Source organism: Rhinolophus hipposideros (assembly GCF_964194185.1).
Source record: "Rhinolophus hipposideros genome assembly, chromosome: X".
NCBI classification, from domain to species: domain Eukaryota; kingdom Metazoa; phylum Chordata; class Mammalia; order Chiroptera; family Rhinolophidae; genus Rhinolophus; species Rhinolophus hipposideros.
Genome location: NC_138046.1, coordinates 49,845,376 through 49,864,650, shown reverse-complemented (window position 1 = coordinate 49,864,650; position 19,275 = coordinate 49,845,376). Strand labels below are relative to the sequence as shown.

Here is a 19,275-nt window from a genome sequence, read left to right as displayed (position 1 = left end):
TATATAGAAGCATATGTGGACATATACCCTCCCCACTTTTTTACAAAGTAGTAGCAAACCATACACAGCTTGCTTTTTTCATTTGACAATATCTGATATATATGTATATATAATTCTTATTTATCCACTCATCTGTTATACTAGAATCGATTTACTTCTGACCCATTAATTTTTTTCAAAATTAATTACATTTTTATTGTGGCAAAAAACACCACATAACGTAAAATTCACTCTCCCAACAATTTCAAAGTGTACAGTACAATATTGTCAACCACATGCACATTGTTGTGCAACAGATTGCCCAGAAACCCCTGCCACCCCATCCTGCATGACTGAAACTCTACACCCACAGAAACACAACTCCCACCTCTCCTCCCCACCAGCCCCTGGAAACCACCATTCCACTTTCTGTTTCTATGAGTTTGACTACTTTAGATACCTCCTATAAGTGGGATCATGCAGTATTTGTCCTTCTGTGACTGGCTTATTTCACTTAGCATATTATCAAGATTCATCCATGTCATAGCATATGGCAGGATCTCCTTTTTAAAGGCTGAATGTATATGCCACATTTTACTGTATGCATATATGACATTTTCTTTATCCATTCATCTGCCAATGGACATTTAGGTTGCTTCCACGTCTTGGCTATTATGAATAATGTTGCAATGAACATGGGGGTGCAAATATCTTTTTGAGAGTCTACTTTCAATTCTTTGAATATATTTCCAGAATTGAGATTGCTGAATCATATGGTAGCTCTATTTTTAATTTTTTGAGGAACCTCTGTACTCCTGAGATTTTTTTTTTTCCATATTGGCTGCACTGTTCCCACCAACAGTGTACAAGGGTTCCAATTTTTCCACATCCTTGCCAATACTTATTATTGTTATTTTTTTAAGTAATGGCCATTCTGACAGGTGTGAGGTGATATCTCATTGTGGTTTTGATTCGCCTTTCCCTGATGATTAGTGGTGTTCAGCATCCTTTAATAGGCTTGTTGGCCATTTGCACGTCTTCTTTGGAGAAATGTCTATTCAAGTCCTTTGCCCATGTTTTTATCGGGCTATTTATTGTTTTGTTATTGGGTTGTAGGAGTTATTGATATATTCTGGATATTAACCCCTTATCAGATATATGGTTTGCAAATATTTTCATTCTTGCCTTTTCATTCTGTTGATTCTTTTGCTGTGCAGAAAATTTTAAGTTTGATGTAGGTGTCACCTGTGTATTTTTGCTTACCTTGCCTGTTCTTTTGGATTGACTGAACTCATTAACTTTTACTTCTCCTAGAGCCAGACTTTCATCAGGATAGCCTGGTTGTGACTTTTGCCTTCATTTCCATCTCAGTGCTCTCTAGTACATTGTTGAACGGGGTGATGCCTAATTACTATTGGTTCCCTGATGGGATACACCCAGAGCTACCATAATTTTTCTGGACTTGTTCCCATGCACAATAATTGGAGGCTTCTGTGAGACGGGGCTGTTTCCTCCCATTTTCTAGCTTCTTTCCCCTTCATCTCCCTTTTTACCCCATGTTAGGAGCAGAATCTCCTCCGGGCCTCCTCCTTCTCCCCTCTAGTGTCCTCCTTGTGAGTGGGTCAGTGGTCTGTGAACAAATGACAGGTCAGCTGACAGGCTGACTCCAGACCAATGAAGTTTCTGGGCTCCAGATGAACCAATTAGCTTGTTAGGGACATTGAATACCTGGATAGCTGGCATCTATCCCATTGTTCTCTTAGCAGGGAACCTCTTGTTTTGTCCATCAAAGATTTGAACGTGCAAATGAAACCTTTTTTAAAAAAAGAATTTTGGTGGCTTTATTCCATCCCCACAACTTCTGCCCAAGGCCAATAAAATACAGCCATTCTCTTTTTGTAAAAAGAAAGAGGGGTTGGGTTTCCTTCAATTGTCTGCCTTTTTCTGTCTCCTCCACTATTTTTGTTTTACTCTGTAGTTAACTTTGCACAGAGCAGCTTCATCCGGGGACCTGTGCGGTGGGCCTCGGCACTCTCTCACTGCAGGTTGCAAGGGTCTTTTCCGTGTTCCAACCTGGGGGTTTGTGGGACCAGAGGCTTGGCGGGTAGGAGAAGAGTTGCCTTCTGTATTTCGCACACATTCAGCGCGCGATCTCTCTCTCTCTCTCTCTCTCTCTCTCTCTCTCTCTCTCTCTCTGTCTCTGTCTCTCTCTCTCACACACACAAACACACAGACACACACGCGCGCGCACACACACACACACACACGGCCGCTCAGCACCTCTCGGTGTGTCTTCCTTCAAGATGACAGGGCGCTGGAGAAAAGGCTGCTGGAATCAGCTGGTAGGTACAGTAGTAACCCGAACCCCACCCACCCGCTGCCTTTGCTTGGTCAGGTTTCTCCCGTCACTCCTGCCTGGGGAGAAAACATGTAAACGCGCCTCCAGAGGAGGGGCTGGGGTAGCTGGGAGCGGCGGGGGAGGCTGAAGGTGAGGCCGGGAAGGTGGCCGAGAGCCCCCGCTGCCGGGCCCTTGTCCGTGCTCCCTCCGGAGCGTCAGCCCCAACCCTGTTGGCCCCCACCCCACCCCCTTTTTGAAGGGATTGCTTTTTTTTCACTCTGCGGCGGCGGAAATGACAGTGTGGAGCTGCCGTGGTGTCATGGTGCTGCCCCTGGACTGAGGGGGCGAATCTAAAACTCTTAAGTTTGGAGCGTCGCGACCGCCGTGCTGTCCCTTGCGGGGCGCGCGGGCGGGCGGATCCCGGCTGCTGCGCGGCGGCGGCAGAGAAGGCGAAGGCGGGCGGCGGCCTAGAGCGGCGGCAGCGGCAGCTCGGGGAGCTCGCGCCAGCGTCGGAGCCGGAGCCAGCTCGCGGCGGAGGGAGGCGAGCGCTCTGCGCCCTGGGGCGCGCTCAGGAGATGGCCGGCACCCGGGAACGCTCTGGGTAAAACGCGCCCCCTCGCCGCGGCCCCCAGGGGCCGAGCACCCCGCCGGCGCAGGGCTCGGCCCCGGCTCCAGCCGCCTCTCAGGTGCGGCTGGGGCCAGCGCGGGCCGACGACACCGGGGCTCTGCGGGGCAGGGTGACGGGCCCCGAGAGGCTCGAGGCGGCGGCGGGGGCCCCGTCCTGGCCCTGACTCCACGTTGCGCCGTGGAGCCCTGGGTTCCGGTCTGTGCTGCCCTCCTGGGACGGAGTTTGCACTCCGGGTTGCCGGGGGCGGCCCGAGGCCTCCCTCACAGCCCGGCCGGGCCCAGCGCGGCCAGTCGAGCGGCTCCTTCCCACGAGCGCCTTCCCACGCTCCCGCCGCCGGCAGCCTCCTCGGCCCTGTTGGCGCCCCTCGGCCGGCCGTCTGCCCGGCGGTAGCTGGTGTCGCAGCCCGATATGCTGTGGACACCCTGCCGGCGGGGAGGCCCAGCAAAACTTAATCCCCTTTCCGCCAGCGGAGCGATCCTTGAGTCTCCGTCTGGGTGGTTCCTTATTTCTGGCCTAGCTCTGAAAGCAGCTCAGGAGGGAGAGGGGAAACTTACATATGTCCATTGGATAGACTGCGACTGAATCACGGAGAGGTGGGGTTTTTTTCCATTCCTGACTTGTTAGAATTAAGTAAATAACGGTGGAGTAGATTTTCAGAAACATTTTTGGTGATGATAAGGTTTAGGTTACTTAGCACTTCATGCGCAGCACCTTATTTCTGGGAGACATTTCTCAGAGCAGGAAATTCGGATCCTGCGGTCGGGGGTTCTTCGCTTTCTCTCTTCTACACTCTCCTACCGCCTTCACACTCACGCACCTTCCTACAACATCATACACCTACCAGCCCACCCAAATCTCCCCCCCGCCATCCCACAGGCCCTTTCTCCCATCAACCTGTGTACTCCCAGCCGCCCAGCAATGCAGCTTCTTGCTTCTCAACCAGTTTGCCTTTATCAGGATTTCTGACTGCAGGGTGGGTGGGTAGTGATGGTTGCGTGTCTCCGAGGAGGAGCCCTTATAAAATAATATATTGGAGACTATGTAAATAGACAAGTACTGTGTATGGGTTGATTCCTCCGATTCTCAGGTTGGGCCATGAGGGCTACCTTTAACCCCACTCTGTTCCTTCTCAGTATCAGTACTCTGGCCATCTTCCAATAGAAGGGAAAGGCTGAAGAGAGGAGAGTTCCTCCCCTACTTCTTGCTTCACCCCGAACCCTTATATCCCCCCTTTCACCCCTCTGCACTCATGACTGCCTGAGGGGGAAACAGTCTTTGCTGTTTTATATATTCCTGCCCAATCAATTAACTTAATACAGATATATAATGTGAATTAGATTTTTCCTGATTGTTCCTCACAACTTGATTTATGTGGTTGAAATACAGGTCTAGGAGCCAAGAAGATCAGAGTTGTCCCAAATCTGATGTTACATTGGCCTGAGGACATTCCTATGACCTTTCTTTCATAGTTGATGCACTTGTGTAAAAGGCATAATATAGTGTACTGGGTTTTGTGAGTCTTGACTTGGTCCTTTGAAGATAAAAGGGTTCTGTAAACCCTCAGCACTACACTTTTCAAAGAAAGTGCTTCATTTACCTTTTTATTGGGATAATAGATTGACTAGGTATAAGTGGGAACCCTAGTTTACTGGAAATCTTAACTTGCCATTATTAGCCCCCCTGTAGCCAAATCTATCACTGTACTTTGGTCCTTAGCCTGTTTTATTTTATCTAATGCACATGCAACTGAATGAAACATACGTAAAACCAAGCGTACAGACTAATGGTGATTATTTTAAGTCGAGGCTTATATCATACCTAATGTACTCCAACCTAACAATCTGAGTCAGATGCATTTGAAAAGGTAACCTCACCCATTTTTAGCCTTTATGGGGGGCAGTTAGCTAATTTCTACTGAAAAGTGGCATAAATAATTTTAGGCATGGCTCTATAAGCATGATTCGTATCTAGCAGCGGTGAGTCAACAATATTTATTAAGCGCCTATAATGTTCGGAGTCCTCTGCTGACTGGGCTGAGGCCCCAGCCCTGGCCTAGCAGTTTGGCACCCTGCTTGTTTGAGGCCTGCCTCCTTACTTGCAGTTCCAGGATTAGGACAGGGAGGGGCTGTGTGGAGCAGGGGTAGAGATGAGGCATATGAAGGGGCGATTGTTTCTCTTATTGACTTTCATGACTACGAGACTTCTCATCTAGCATGTTGTACCTTGCATGGCCACCCCCAGAACTCCTGCCACAAATCAGACTGACTTGATTGCTTCATGAATGTATCATCCGAACAGTGCAAATTGAGTTAGATGAAGTTGGTTTAGTTAATCCCTCCTCTTTAAGTGCAGGGCAACTTGCTCCAACTTGCAGATCCTAAAGCAGTGCCAGTGGAGTCTCATAATTGCATCCAAAAATTGCTTTGGGTACTGAGCCTGTCCATTCCCTCATCCCTCCTCCCATAAAATCTGCTGACACCATGACAGTTGAGAAGGGAACTACAGAAGGAGTATGTCTTTACCGTTCAGCAAACCTCACTGGCTTGGTGAAGAGGTGAGAATGTCTTCTTTTCACATATCCCTTGGCACTCAGGTTTTCTCTTTCCCAACAGGGACACAGAACCCTAAAAAGGAGGTAAAGACAGGGCTGAGTCACAGTCTGTGTGTCAAATGGCTGCTCTCAGAGATACCTGCTTGGCCTGTTGTGTGTCTGTCACTCAATCTTTATGGATTTTGGTCACTCCAAAGCTGTTAGGCCATGGGATTTGGGTGCTGGTGGAGGCCATGGTGTGCTGCATTTCAATTCAGCATTAAGGTTTTGTCTTCTGTGCACAGAGGAATGAACATGAGGCAGTATATTTGTGAAACACCTTACTTCAGCTAAATATCTTAACTTGGAGCCTTTCATCATCAAAATATGACATGTGACATATTGATACTGGATATATGACAGGGCAGGAGAGTTCACAGTTGTTCACTTTTTGATGAATGAAATTTTGGTACCAAGGTGGTGTTGCACTAATGTCTGTGTTTCTGGTTGATTCATTGATTGAAATTTATTGGGGTGACAATGGTTAGTAAAATTATATAGGTTTCGGGTGTCCAATTCTGTATTACATCATCTATAAATCCCATTGTGTGTTCACCACCCAGAGTCAGTTCTCCTTCCATCACCATATATTTGACCCCCTTTTCCGTCTTCTACCTTACCCTCTGGTAACCACTAAATTGTTGGTGAAGGACCTATACACTGAAAACTATAAGACATTTTTAAAGCAAATTGAAGAAGACACAAAGTAACATCTGCATTTCAGTCTCTCAAAAAAACCATCGTCCTCATCATTGAGCAGGGTAGAGCAAAGACTAGAAAAGTATTCCTCAACCAGTGTGTTGGATCATGCTCACAAGTGAGAAGACCAGGTAAGTGGTGTTGAGACAGGAAATTTAAATACAATAATCCCCCTTGTGCAGGCTACTAGTCCCCCTTGTATTCCCCGTCTTTTCCAAGGATCATTATATGTTTCTCCATTTTCATGAAGTAAAAGTCTGTTAAGAGTCTTCTGTGTGCCCTGGAGGTCTGTGTCTGTTTGTACTGTTTCTCTTTTTCCATCTTCCCCTTCTCCACGACCAAAGGCAGACATTGACTTTTCAAAAGTCAATCTCCCAGCTTCTGCATTTCCATTAGAAAAGCCGTAGGCTGCTAAGACTACTAGAAGTTAAAATATGGGTGATAGTGGGATTTTGAGTAATGTGCCAACATCCCACCACCCCCTTCTCCATAGGGGGTTCACCTGAATGCACATTAGGGTGTTGGTTCAGCCTAAGTGGGTTAGCAAAGTATCCTTAGGAAGGCTTGTCCTACTTGGGTTCTTGTCTCCCTGCAGAGAGAGCTCTGACTCCCTGACCTTGGGCTTTGTTTCAATCTCTTTTCTGCAGGTCAGACTCCTCTGGTTGATGAGCAGAACAGCATCTCCAGCCTCTGGATCTTCCTCTTACAGAGACCAAATGATCTGATAAGAAACTCATTGTATACTCTAAAATCCTCCTGAAACAGAAAATCCCAGTGTTTACAGTTTGCCGGGTTAGGAGCATAGTGTATGGGCGTGGCAGACAGCGCTGATGTAGGACAGTGAAGTGTCTGCCTGTATACAGCCCAGAGGTAGAAAAATGGTTTACCGTCCTGAATCCTCGATTGCTTTGTCTATAGCCTTTTGTTCAGTGTTGCTAGGCTCCATGTGGTTCCCAGGGGAGTAGAAGCTTGATTTCAAATAGGCTTCTGTTCTCTGTCCCGTGTTTCTGACTTGAACTTGGGGTCCTTTGAGCCTAACATTCAACAGAATGCCCTACATACATATATTGCCAGTTTTATTCTGAAGAAGTAGAGATGCCTACCCATCCAGGTGTGCCACTGAACATTTAAACATTTACAGATATTTTATTGGGTAACAGAGACTGGGAAAAACAGTCCTGGAATAGATGGAAAACTGTACTGGTGGCAGTAGGTAAATTAAGTTTGTTCTCTGTTTGTTCCCCAACCTTGCAATTGCCAGTGTAATCTGCATTAAGAATGTACCTAGGATTCCTGACAATTATCATGTGCTACCTTGGCAAATCCATTTGTTGGTTACTTAGATTATATCTTTACAGTTGTAGCAGACTTAATACTTATAGTTCTGCTATTGTGATATTCATTTTCATGTTTATGATGACTATATTGTATAAAACACCCAATGGTTGGATTTAGGAGCTAATTATTGTAAAGAAAAATATCATTAAATCCACATACTATAAAATATTAAGTAGGCTTTAATAACCTATTAGACAGGAACTGGCTCTGGCGTTCTCGGTCAGTTGGTAATCAATCTTCAGTCCTGAGCTCTCCCTGTGCATGATAAAAGCTTAAGAGAAGAGAAGAGAAGAGAGACAGTTGCTCCCTTGGGGGGACTCCAGTCTAACAGGGAAGTCATATGAGCATAATAGATACTACAATCAGATGCATGGTCCTCCAGAAAGCTTGCAGGGGAGTGTGATTGTCCTTTACCATGTCAACCATTTCTTTGGGATGAATTTCCAAACATTGGCTGTTTTCCTTAATAACTAGCTTTGTATATGTAATCTGAATATATGATGCTAATATCTATATTTGTAAAGCAAATTAGTGCTCTTATTTTATTCTCATCTGATCCTCACAAGAGCCTGTGAGATGGGCAGGGCAGGTATTTTTCATTCGACAGATGAGGGGGCTGTGGCCCAAATAGTTTAAATGTCTTACCTAGGATCACTCAGCTAAGTCACTTTAGAGCCAGGACTACAACTGGGCTTTATTATGAGGATCAAATGAGGTAATGGCTTTGGAACCATTGAAAAGTATAAAGTGGTACACAAATGTAAGATGACTGTTATTGTTAATTATTCTTAATGACTACCTAGCCTCTTTGTTCTGGGTTTCTATTTTCAGTCTTTATCTGTTTAGGGTGAGAATTCTACGCATTGGTTGCCTTTTATGTTTCCAAATGATCTTTTTTGAGCTTCAAGGGATTTTTTTTCCTACTAATAGTATGCTAGAATTTCGTTGTCTTCTTTTTCACTTCCAAAAGGTGTTCTTATTCGTTTATACTCCCATGGGACTCCCCTTTCCTTTAGTGGTCCTCTCAAACACCCATTATATCTTCCCTGAGTTACAACAGGGCAAAACCAGCCACTGTTCTTCATCACCTTGGCTTAGCTAAGGAAAAGTAATGCATTTTGTTTATTTCCACCTCCTCTCATGATGATGCCCCTTGCTTGTCAGCCTCTCTAGTCGCACTAATAAATACGAGTTGTGTTTTGAGGAGCAAGTTTTCAATAATCCAAGGTGTCTCTCCCATGTGGTAACAGCTTGCAAGAGCTCTGTAATAATAGGATGTCAGTGCTGGAAAGCATCTTAAAGAGATCATCTGGCGATTCTAGTCCAACTTGAGCAACATTTTACAGTTTAAGGAAGCATCAGACTCAGCCAGGACTCATTTGCTCCTCCCCCCAAGGCAAAGAGACAGTTTCTAGTGTTTTAAGGAAGAGCTCATGGGAAATTAATGTTAATATCCTGAAGAATGTTTATTTTATATTAGTTTGTTTTTCAAACAAATCTTACAACCCAGCTCAATCCTCATTCTACAGCCCAGAGGTGTCTTTTTCTCTGAAGAAAGGGAGACGGTGGCTCCTCAGGGAGGTAGTGAGAGCCCAGAGCCATGCTCTGCAGACCTAAAAGATGAAAACTAGATGGAATATAAACTTTTGAAATAAGTGGGCATTTAATTATGTTCAAATAATATTTGAAATAATAGAATTCTGCCAAGTGCAGATCACAAATTCTCTCTCAGCAGAATTAACTGAATGCTGGATCTGAAGGGTGATGCTGAAATGGGTCTTTCATTTTGTAATGCAAAATGTATTAATTTTATCTTAGTCGCCTGCTTTTAAACTCCTCTTTTCTATTTCTACCTACTCACACAGCCTTATGATATAGTTTATTGTCATCAATTTCTTTTTTCAGGGGTGTCAGCCTGAAGGGGGGGTGGGGTGAAGATAAGCCATAGAAAAACATTTCAATAATAGAGCAAGGACAAATACCTAAACATACATATTTGACTACATGGGAGTAACTAAATGATATGGAAGGGATCAAATCAGTGTATGTGGACATGGGCATTTGTTTTTTAACATGGCAATTGGTCTGCTCTCCCAGACATTTCATCAGTGCGTTCTTATGACAGACCATTGTGTTTTCTGGCAAATGCTTCATGATTACCAGTCATTGGGTTGTACCTTATCAGGTTCACATCCTGTCTTTATCCTTAGCAAACTCTGATTCTGCATAGATTAGTGATTCACAAACTTTTTGAAGTTGCAACACACTGCCATTGTTTTATTTTTGTCATACCACTCTCCACTGTGCTTCCTAAAAGTATTTTGTGATATAAGAGTCAAATGTTTTTTAGGAGTTTATATTTTTAAATGAATAAAAATTGGGAGCCGAGAATTTTCTAATACCCGTTGTTCATTAGAGATATCCCAGGTTATTGTAAAACCTAGACAGAAAATCACTTAGCTGGAAAACAATTGAAAAGAGTAAGCAATCCAATAGAGTTAAGAAATACTACATAATTACATAGTTGGCAGTATAGTATAGTGGTTAACGCTTCACACTCTGGAGTCAGACTCGGGTTTGAGACTTTTTAAATTGAGGCGTAATCCACATATCAAAATATTCACCGTTTTACAATTCAGTGTTTTTTAGTATATTCATGAAGGTATGCAACCGTCCCCAGTATCTAATTTCTGAACATTTTCATCATCCCAAAAAGAATCCCTATACCCATTAGCACTAATTCACCATCCCCCCAAACCCCTAGCCCTTGGCAACCACTAATCTACTTTCTGTTCTTATGGGTTTGCCTATTCTGGACATCTCATATAAATGGAATGATATAATTTGAGGCCTGTTGTGACTGGATTCTTTCACTTAGAATAATGTTCTCAAAGCTCATCCATGTTGTAGCATGTTTCAGTACTCCATTCCTTTTTCTTACTGAATAATATTCCATTACATGGATATATATATATTTGTTTATCCATTCATCAGTTGATGGACATTTGGGTCATTTCCATCATTTGGCTATTATGAATAATGCTACTATGAACACTGTGTACAAGTTTTTGAGTGAGCATGTCTTCAGTTTTTCTGGATCATATGATAACATTACATTTAATATGTTGAGGAACTGCTGAACTATTTCCCAAAGCAGCTGTATCACTTTACATTCCCACAAGCAATGTACGAGGGTTCCAATTGCTCCACAGCCTGGTTGATATTTGCTATATATATTTTAATTATAGCTATCCTAGTGGGTGTGAAGTAGTGTTATAGCCATCCTAATGAGTATGAAGTGGGATCTCAATGTAGTTTTTATTTGTATTTCCCCAATGGCTAATGATGTTGACTATCTTCATATGCTTATTGATTATTTGTATATCTTCTTTGGAGAAATGTCTATTCCAATCCTTTGCCCATTTTTTGGGGGTCTTTTTATTGTTGAGTTGTAAGAGTTCTGTATAGTTCTAGATACTAGATCCATATCACATTTATGATCTGCAAATCTTTTTTTCTCATTCTGGGAGTTATCTTTTCACTTTCTTGATGGTGTCACTTGCAGCACTAAAATTTTAATTTTCATGAAGTCCTATTTATCTAGTTTTCTCTTTACTTGGCCATTTGGTGCCCTCTAAGAAAACCTAGCCTAACTTAAGTTCATGAAGATTTCCACCTATGTTTCCTTCCAAGAGTTTTATACTTTCTGCACTTACATTTAGATCGTTGATCCATTTTGAGTTAATATTTATGTATGGTGTGAGGTAGGGATCTAACTTCACCCTTTTGCATGTGGATATCCAGTTGTCCCAGCTCCATTTGTTAAAAACATTATTCTTTCCCACATTGAATGGTCTTGGAACTCTTGCTAAAAGTCAATTGAACATAAAAATACGAGTATATGAGTTTATTTGCAGACACTCTGTTGTATTCTGGGTTTGAATCTTAGCTTTGTTACTTATAAAAAAGTGGGACCCTGGACAAGTTACCTTTTATTTTATTTTGTTTTGGTAATATAGAGGGTTGTTGTAAAAAATAAATGAGATAATACATGTAAAAGGTATTATTTAGTGCCAGGCACGTAGTAAATGTCCAATAAATTTTCAGGGGAAAGATGCTTAGATAATCAGGGAATTAGGGAAAATGGGGGATGGTTGAAAGGATGCTGAAATATTACAAGTTACTAGAACAAGGTGGCCTCATAAATGAGAGATGAGATGAACAGGTGTTTGAAGAAATTGAAAAAATATTCAGTTGCCCAAAGTTGACTAAAGAAGTTACTATACAATGATAATAGAACAGTATAGAAAAGTTACATATTGTAAGCAACAGACTATAACCAGCATATATATTATTTATAGAATTGAGACTTTTACTCTGTCAAAGAATCTTTTTTTTTAATTTATTGGGGTGACAATTGTTAGTGAAATTACATAGATTTCAGGTGTACAATTCCATAATACTTCATCTATAAATCCCACTGTGTGTTCAACACACACAGTCAGTTCTCCTTCCATCACCATATATTTGATCCCCATTACCCTCATCTCCCTCCCCCACCCCCCTAACCCTCTGGTAACCACTAAACTATTGTCTGTGTCTATGAGATTTTGTTTCTCATTTGTTTGTCTTGTTCTCTTGTTGTTTTTGGTTTTTATACCACATATCGGTGAAATCATATATCCTCTGCTTTTTCTGTCTGACTTATTTCGTTTAGCATCATACTCTCAAGATCCATCCATGTTGTCACAGATGTTCCTATATCATCTTTTCTTACTCCCAAATAGTATTCCATTGTGTATATATACCACAACTTCTTTATCCATTCATCTATCGAAGGACATTTTGGTTGTTTCCATGTCTTGGCCACTGTAAAAAAAGCTGCAATAAACATTAAAGCACACGTTCCTTTATGTATAAATGTTTTCAGATTTTTTGGGTAGATACCCAGGAGAAGGATTGCTGGGTCATATGGTAATTCTATTCGTAATTTTTTGAGGAACCTCCACACTGCCTTCCATAACAGCTGCACCAGTCTGCATTCCCACCAACATTGTATGAGGGTTCCTTTTTCTCCACAACCTCTCCAACACCTGTGACTATTTCTCTTGTTGATGATAGCCATTCTGACTGGGGTGAGGTGATATCTCATCGTGGTTTTTGTTTGCATTTCTCTGATGATTAGTGATGTTGAGCATTTTTCGTATGTCTATTTGCCATTTGTATGTACTCTTTGGAGAAATGACTCTTCAGGTCCTCTGCCCATTTTTCAATTGGGTTGTTTGTTTTTTTGTTGTTGAGTTTCATGACTTCCTTGTATATTTTGGATATTAGTCCCTTATCGGAGGCACTGTTTGCAAAAACCTTCTCCCATTCAGTCGGTTGCCTCTTTATTTTGTCGATGGTTTCTTTTGCTGTGCAGAAGCTTTTAAGTTTCATATAGTCCCATTCGTTTATTTTAGCTTTACTTCCATTGCCTTTGGAGTCAAATTCATAAAATGTTCTTTGAACCCAAGGTCCATAAGTTTAGTACCTGTGTTTTCTTCTATGCAGTTTATTGTGGCAAGTCTTATACTTAAGTCTTTGATCCATTTTGAATTAATTTTGGTACATGGTGACAGATAGCAGTCCAGTTTCATTCTTTTGCACATGGCTATCCAATTCTCCCAGCACCATTTATTGAAGAGACGGTCTTTCCTCCATTGTATGTCTTTAGCTTCTTTGTCAAAAATTATCGTCCTTATTTATGTGGTTTTATTTCTGGGTTCTCAATTTTATTCCATTGGTCTATCTGTCTGTTTTTCTGCCAATGCCATGCAGTTTTGATTATTGTAGCCCTGTAGTACAAGCTAAAGTCAGGCGGTGCGATACCTCCAGTATTGTTCTTTTTTCTTAAGATTGCTTTGGCAGTTTGGGGTCTTTTGTGGTTCCAAACAAATCTGATGATTTTTTGTTCTATTTCTTTAAAAAATGCCATTGGGAGTTTGATGGGAATGGCATTAAATCTGTATACTGCTTTGGGTAATATGGCCATTTTAGCTATGTTGATTCTTCCAATCCATGAGCACGGAATGTCTTTCCATTTCTTTGTGTCTTCTTCAATTTCTTTCAAAAATGTCTTATAGTTTTCAGCATGTAGGTCCTTCACATCCTTGGTTAAGTTTGTTCCTAGGTATTTTATTCTTTTTACTGCAATTGGAAAGGGAATTGTTTTTTGCGTTTCTTTTTCTCAGATTTCATTGTTAGTATATAGGAATGCAATGAACTTTTGTACGTTGATTTTGTAGCCAGCAACTTTACTGTATTCATTGATTGTTTCTAACAGCTTTTTGCTGGAGTCTATAGCGTTTTGTATATATAACATGATGTCATCTGCAAAGAGTGATAATTTAACTTCTTCATTCCCAATTTGGGTGGCTTTTATTTCTTTCTCTTGCCTGATGGCTCTGGCAAGGATTTCCAACACTATGTTGAAAAGCACAGGTGATAGGGGACAGCCCTGTCTTTTTCCTGAATGTAGAGCAAAGGGCTTCGGTTTTCACCATTAATTATGAGATTACCTGAGGGCTTCTCATAGATGGCCTTTATTATGTTAAGGTGTTTTCCTTCTATACCAATTTTATTAAGTGTTTTATCATAAATGGATGTTGTATCTTGTCAAATGCTTGTTCTGCATCAATTGATATAATCATATGATTTTTGTCCTTTATTTTGTTTATGTGATGTATCACATTGATGGATTTGCGTATGTTGAACCATCCTTGTGCCCCAGGGATGAACCCCTCTTGGTCGTGATGAATAATCTTTTTAATGCATTGTTGTATTCGATTTGCTAGAATTTTGTTTAGAATTTTTGCATCTGTATTCATCAGAGATATTGGTCTGTAGTTTTCTTTTTTTGTGTTGTCCTTACCAGGTTTTGGTATCAGGGTAATGTTGGCCTCATAAAATGAGTTAGGGAGTACTGCCCCTTCTTCAATTTTTTGGAAGAGTTTGAGCAGGATTGGTATTAGATCCTCTTTGAAGGTTTGGTAGAATTCACTAGTGAAGCCATCTGGTCCCGGACTTTTTCCTTTGGGAAGGTTTTGGATGACTGATTCAATTTCGTTATGGTGATTGGTCTGTTTAGATTTTTCAGTTCTTCATGGTTAAGCCTTGGAAGGCTATATGTTTCTAAGAACTTGTCCATTTCTTCTAGGTTATTGAATTTGGTGGCATATAGTCCTTCATAGTATTCTTGGATAATCCTTTGTATTTCTGTGGTGTCCGTGATAACTTCCCCTTTTTCATTTCTGATTTTGTTAATTATTGTCTTCTCTCTTTTTATCTTCGTCTAGCCAAGGGTTTGCCGATTTTATTAATCTTTTCAAAGAACTAGCTCTTTGTCACATTAATTTTTTCTATTGTCTTTGTGTTCTCTATTTCATTTAGTTCTGCTCTGATTTTTGTTATTTCCTTTCTTCTGCTGACCTTGGGTTTCACTTGCTCTTCTTTTTCTATTTCTTTAAGTGGTAACATGAGGTTATTTATTTGGGATTTTTTTCTTGTTTCTTGAGATAGGCCTGTAATGATATAAATTTCCCTCCTAAAACTGCTTTTGCTGCATCCCAAAAATTTTGGTGGGATGTATTTTCATTGTCCTTTGTTTCTATGTATCCTTTGAGCTCTCCTCTAATTTCTTCTTTGACCCAGTCGTTCTTTAAAGGTATGTTGTTTTATCTCCATGTATTTGTGTTTTTTTCTGCTTTGTTTTTGCAGTTGATATCCAATTTCAAAGCCTTGTGATCAGAGAATATGCTTGGTATGATTTCAATCCTCTTAAATTTGCTGAGGCTGATTTTGTGTCCCAATATATGGTCTATCCTTGAGAATGTTTCATGTACACTCGAAAAGAATGTATAGTCTGATGTTTTAGGATGAAGCGCTCTATATATGTCAATTATGTCCATTTCATCTAAAGTGTCATTTAGGGCTGCTATTTCGTTATTTGTTTTCTGTTTGGATGATCTCTCCATAGCTGTCAATGATGTATTTAAGTCCCCTAGTATAATTGTGTTTTTGTCAATTTCTCCCTTTAGTTCTGTAAGTTGTTGCTTGGTATATTTTGGTGCTCCCTGATTGGGACCATAAATATCGATGACTGTTATGTCTTCTTGTTGTATAGTCCCCTTTACCATTATGAAATGTCCATCTTTGTCTCTTGTTATCTTTTTCAACCTGAAGTCTGTTTCATCTGATATTATTATGGCTACACCTGATTTTCTCTGGGTACCATTTGCTTGGAGTGTCAATTTCCATCCTTTCACTTTGAGTCTATGCTTGTCCTTGTAGTTGAGATGTATCTTTCAGAGACAGCATATGGTTGGGTTTGGTTTTTCATCCAATCTGCTATACTGTGCCTTTTTATTGGTGAGTTCAGTCCATTGACATTTCGGGTGATTATTGATACGTGAGGATTTCCTGTCATTCTATCTTTAGTTTTCTGGTAACGCTCTGTCTCCATTGTTTCTTTGCCTTTTTGTTGTTGTCTATTATTTCTATGTGGTGGTATTCTGTGATGTTTCCCTCTGTTTCTTCTCTTATTACAGTACATATTTCAGTTCTGGATTCTTTTCTGAGTTGTTACCCTTAAGTTTATGTAGAAGGAAGTTTGATATTTAGAGTATTCCATTTTCTTCGGCACGCTTACTTTCTCCATTCCCATATTCCGGTTCAGGCCTTTTCTCTCCCCCTTTTTATGTTGTCACAAATTGTCCCTGTTGATGGTGGTCGAATAGCCTTCTTTAGTATTTCTTGTAGTGCAGGTCGTGTATTAGAAAATTCCCTCAGCTTCTGTATGTCTGGAAAGGTCTTTATTCTTCCTTCATATCTAAAGGATATCTCTGCTGGATATATTATTCTTGGCTCATAATTTCTCTCTTTCAATAGTTTGAATATTTGGTTCCACTCCCTCCTGGCTTGTAGAGTTTTTGCTGAAAAATCTGATGATAATCTAATGGGCCTTCCTTTGTAGGTTACCGTCTTCTCTTCCCTGACTGCCTTGAGGATTCTTTCTTTGTCGTTGATTTTAGACAGCTTCAATACAATGTGCCTTGAAGAAGGCCTGTTGCGATTGAGGTAATTAGGTGTTCTATTTGCTTCTTGGATTCGAGGATCCAGTTCTGTCCACAAGTTTGGGAAGTTCTCATTAACAATTTGTTTGAATCTATTCTCTGTTCCCTTCTTTCTCTCATCTTCTGGTATGCCCATTGTTCTTATGTTGCTCTTTCTGATAGAGTCAGAAAGTACTTGTGGAGTTCTTTCATTTCTTTTAAGTGTCAAGTCTCTTTCTTCTTCCATCTGTGTAATTTCCAGGTTTCTGTCTTTGATGTCACTGATTCTTTCCTCCATTTGGTCAACTCTACTACCTAAGCTGGTTATTTCATTCTTAATTTCTTCCACTGATTTCTTAAACTCCAGAAATTCCATTTGGTTCTTTTTGAAAGTTTCAATCTCTTTCGTAAAATTCTCATGTTGTTCTTTGATTGCGTTTCTGAGATCATTAAATTGCCTTTCTGTGTTTTCTTGCATCTTGTTGAGTGTTTTTCAGAACTGCAATCTTGAATTCTCTGTCATTTAAGTCACATATTTCCATATCTTTAAGTTCCTTTTCTGGAGACTTTTCACTTTCTTTCTGAGCTGTCTTGTTGCCTTGGTTATTCATGGCAATTACTGATTTATTATTTCTCTTCCTAGACATCTACAGGAGTGGGTTCTGCAACAGGTTGATAGGGAGATGTCTTTCTTTTGTTTTTTAATACTTGTTGGTAGAATGTTTTATTTTCTCTCCGACTGCAGCCTTTTTTTTCCTCTCTCACACAGTAGTGCTATGTTTTCTCTGCACTATTCCAGCTTCTCACACAATTGGGGGATTTCCTGGGAAACGGGCTTCTCCTCTGTTAACAGTTCGCCTGGGTCACAGGGCGCCATGTTTCTGTGGGGATGCGGAGAGCTTTTGAAGTCCAAAGCTCTTTGTGCACCAGATTCAGAGCCTGTATGTTTCCTCAGTTCTGTTTACTCCTGCAGGGATCTGCCCAGATAGGTAGGGCCAGGGGCGGGGTGAGTTGAGAGAGGTGGCTCAGAGCAATGTGGTGACCACCACCACAGCCGGTCCTGCTTCCACAGCTCCCTCCACTTTGCCGGAACTAGTTGGGCTGCAAAACTGTGTCTGTGGTCCACAGTTCTGAGAACAGCAAATATTCTGTTCTTTTGATCTGACACTGGTATTGTTCCGCTTCTAGCACCAGGGAGGTGGGGGTGGGGTGAGCTCTGAGAGGGTAGGGAGGGGGCGGCTAGTCTCAGTGCCTAAGGCTTCCGTTCTCCGCTTGGTGGTAAGGGCTTAAACATCCATTTTCAGCTTTCTTCCCTCAGTCTTTTCTCCGAGGTCTCCGCCGTGAGCGTTGTTTTCAGCCGTGTTATATGCTGCCCCCTCAGCCCTGTGGGCCATAAGCAGAGCCCTAGTAGTCCGATTTCTTTCCTGTTTCACAGCTGTGGTAGTTCCGGATGCAGCGAGCTCGGAGCACTGAGCTAGGTCTGCGTCCTGCTCCTGCACGGCTCAGTCTCCACACTTCTCCCCTCCTCCCCCCTGGTGCGATTCTCCCACCTTTAGGTGAAATCAGTAGTGGGCCTCTTTGTCTTGCCTGTCTGGTGTGCGTGGAGTCCTTTGTGCAGTTATTGTTGTTCGATTAATTGTAAATTCCAGGGGAGCTTTACAAAGGCTCACCTCACGCCGCCATTTTGATCCCAGCCTTCTCAGGGACTCTTTTGGGGACATTTTGAATACTATGGACAACCCTCTTTTCATGAAAATGCATATATGTCATACACAGAACATTCTTCAAACAATTCCAGAAGATTCAGGAATCCCTGGTTTAAAATCCTATTTTGACCTCATCTAAAGCAATACTGATCCATACCATACTTTCCTAAGCTTAATTTCATAGTGAGGTTCAAGTGTCACATTTACTTGGGAAAAATTTTTAGGGTTCTAGGAAAATTTTAAAGAGTTTTGTCTCTGCCCAGAAGAATTTATACAACACCCTCCTAAAGACTTAGAAGAGCTGTGGTACTCCGACTTTTGTATAGGTTTCAACACATACACATGTCTTTCAGTAGTGTTCCTGACCATTTGTCATTTTGGCGGGGAGCCTTACTTAATCCTCCCAGGTATCTTCCAGCACAGACATTGAGGAATGCAGACATGCAGTTCTGGAAGAGGTAGTAATAAAAATGCAGTGTGAGATGGAAACGGGCCTAGAACAAAGAGATAAAATTCTGGAAGGGACTCAGAATGAGAGGCAGATTCAGAGAAACCCAGAGGGACACAGAGAGACAAAAATAGAAGCAGAAATATGCCGTTTAGAAACTCTCTTGTAAATAATCAAGATAAACTTCAGTGAAAGAAGTAAGATGATTGAAATATAGGTATAGGGATAAGAGCACAGGCATTAGGACCCAGTGCTCTGGGTGTGTATGTTCATGGTTGATTTACTTAACAATGCTGAGCCCCAATTTCCTAACTATAATATGGATATAGTAGTAGTATCTTCCTCACAGGCTCCGTGATAGGATTTAAAGAAATGTGTGTAAAGTGCTTAACATAGTACTCAGAATACACTAGGTGCTGTATAAATGCTAGGCCCCTTCCAACTTCTTCTACTTTAA

The 19,275-nt window shown here is 41.4% G+C and overlaps 1 protein-coding gene across 2 annotated transcripts in view; it reads left to right on the top strand.

The window, feature by feature from the left end:
- Positions 1–1,972: 1,972 nt before the first annotated feature.
- MID2 (midline 2) overlaps positions 1,973–19,275 on the top strand; it is a 102,577-nt gene continuing 85,274 nt past the window's right edge. The window contains exon 1 of one of the 2 annotated variants that reach the window (XM_081043688.1): positions 1,973–2,321. The gene's annotated coding sequence lies outside the window, so the exon portion shown is untranslated. Of the gene's footprint in view, positions 2,322–2,386; positions 2,919–19,275 lie in introns of those variants that run through there. The other variant, XM_081043687.1, reaches the window with a different exon arrangement.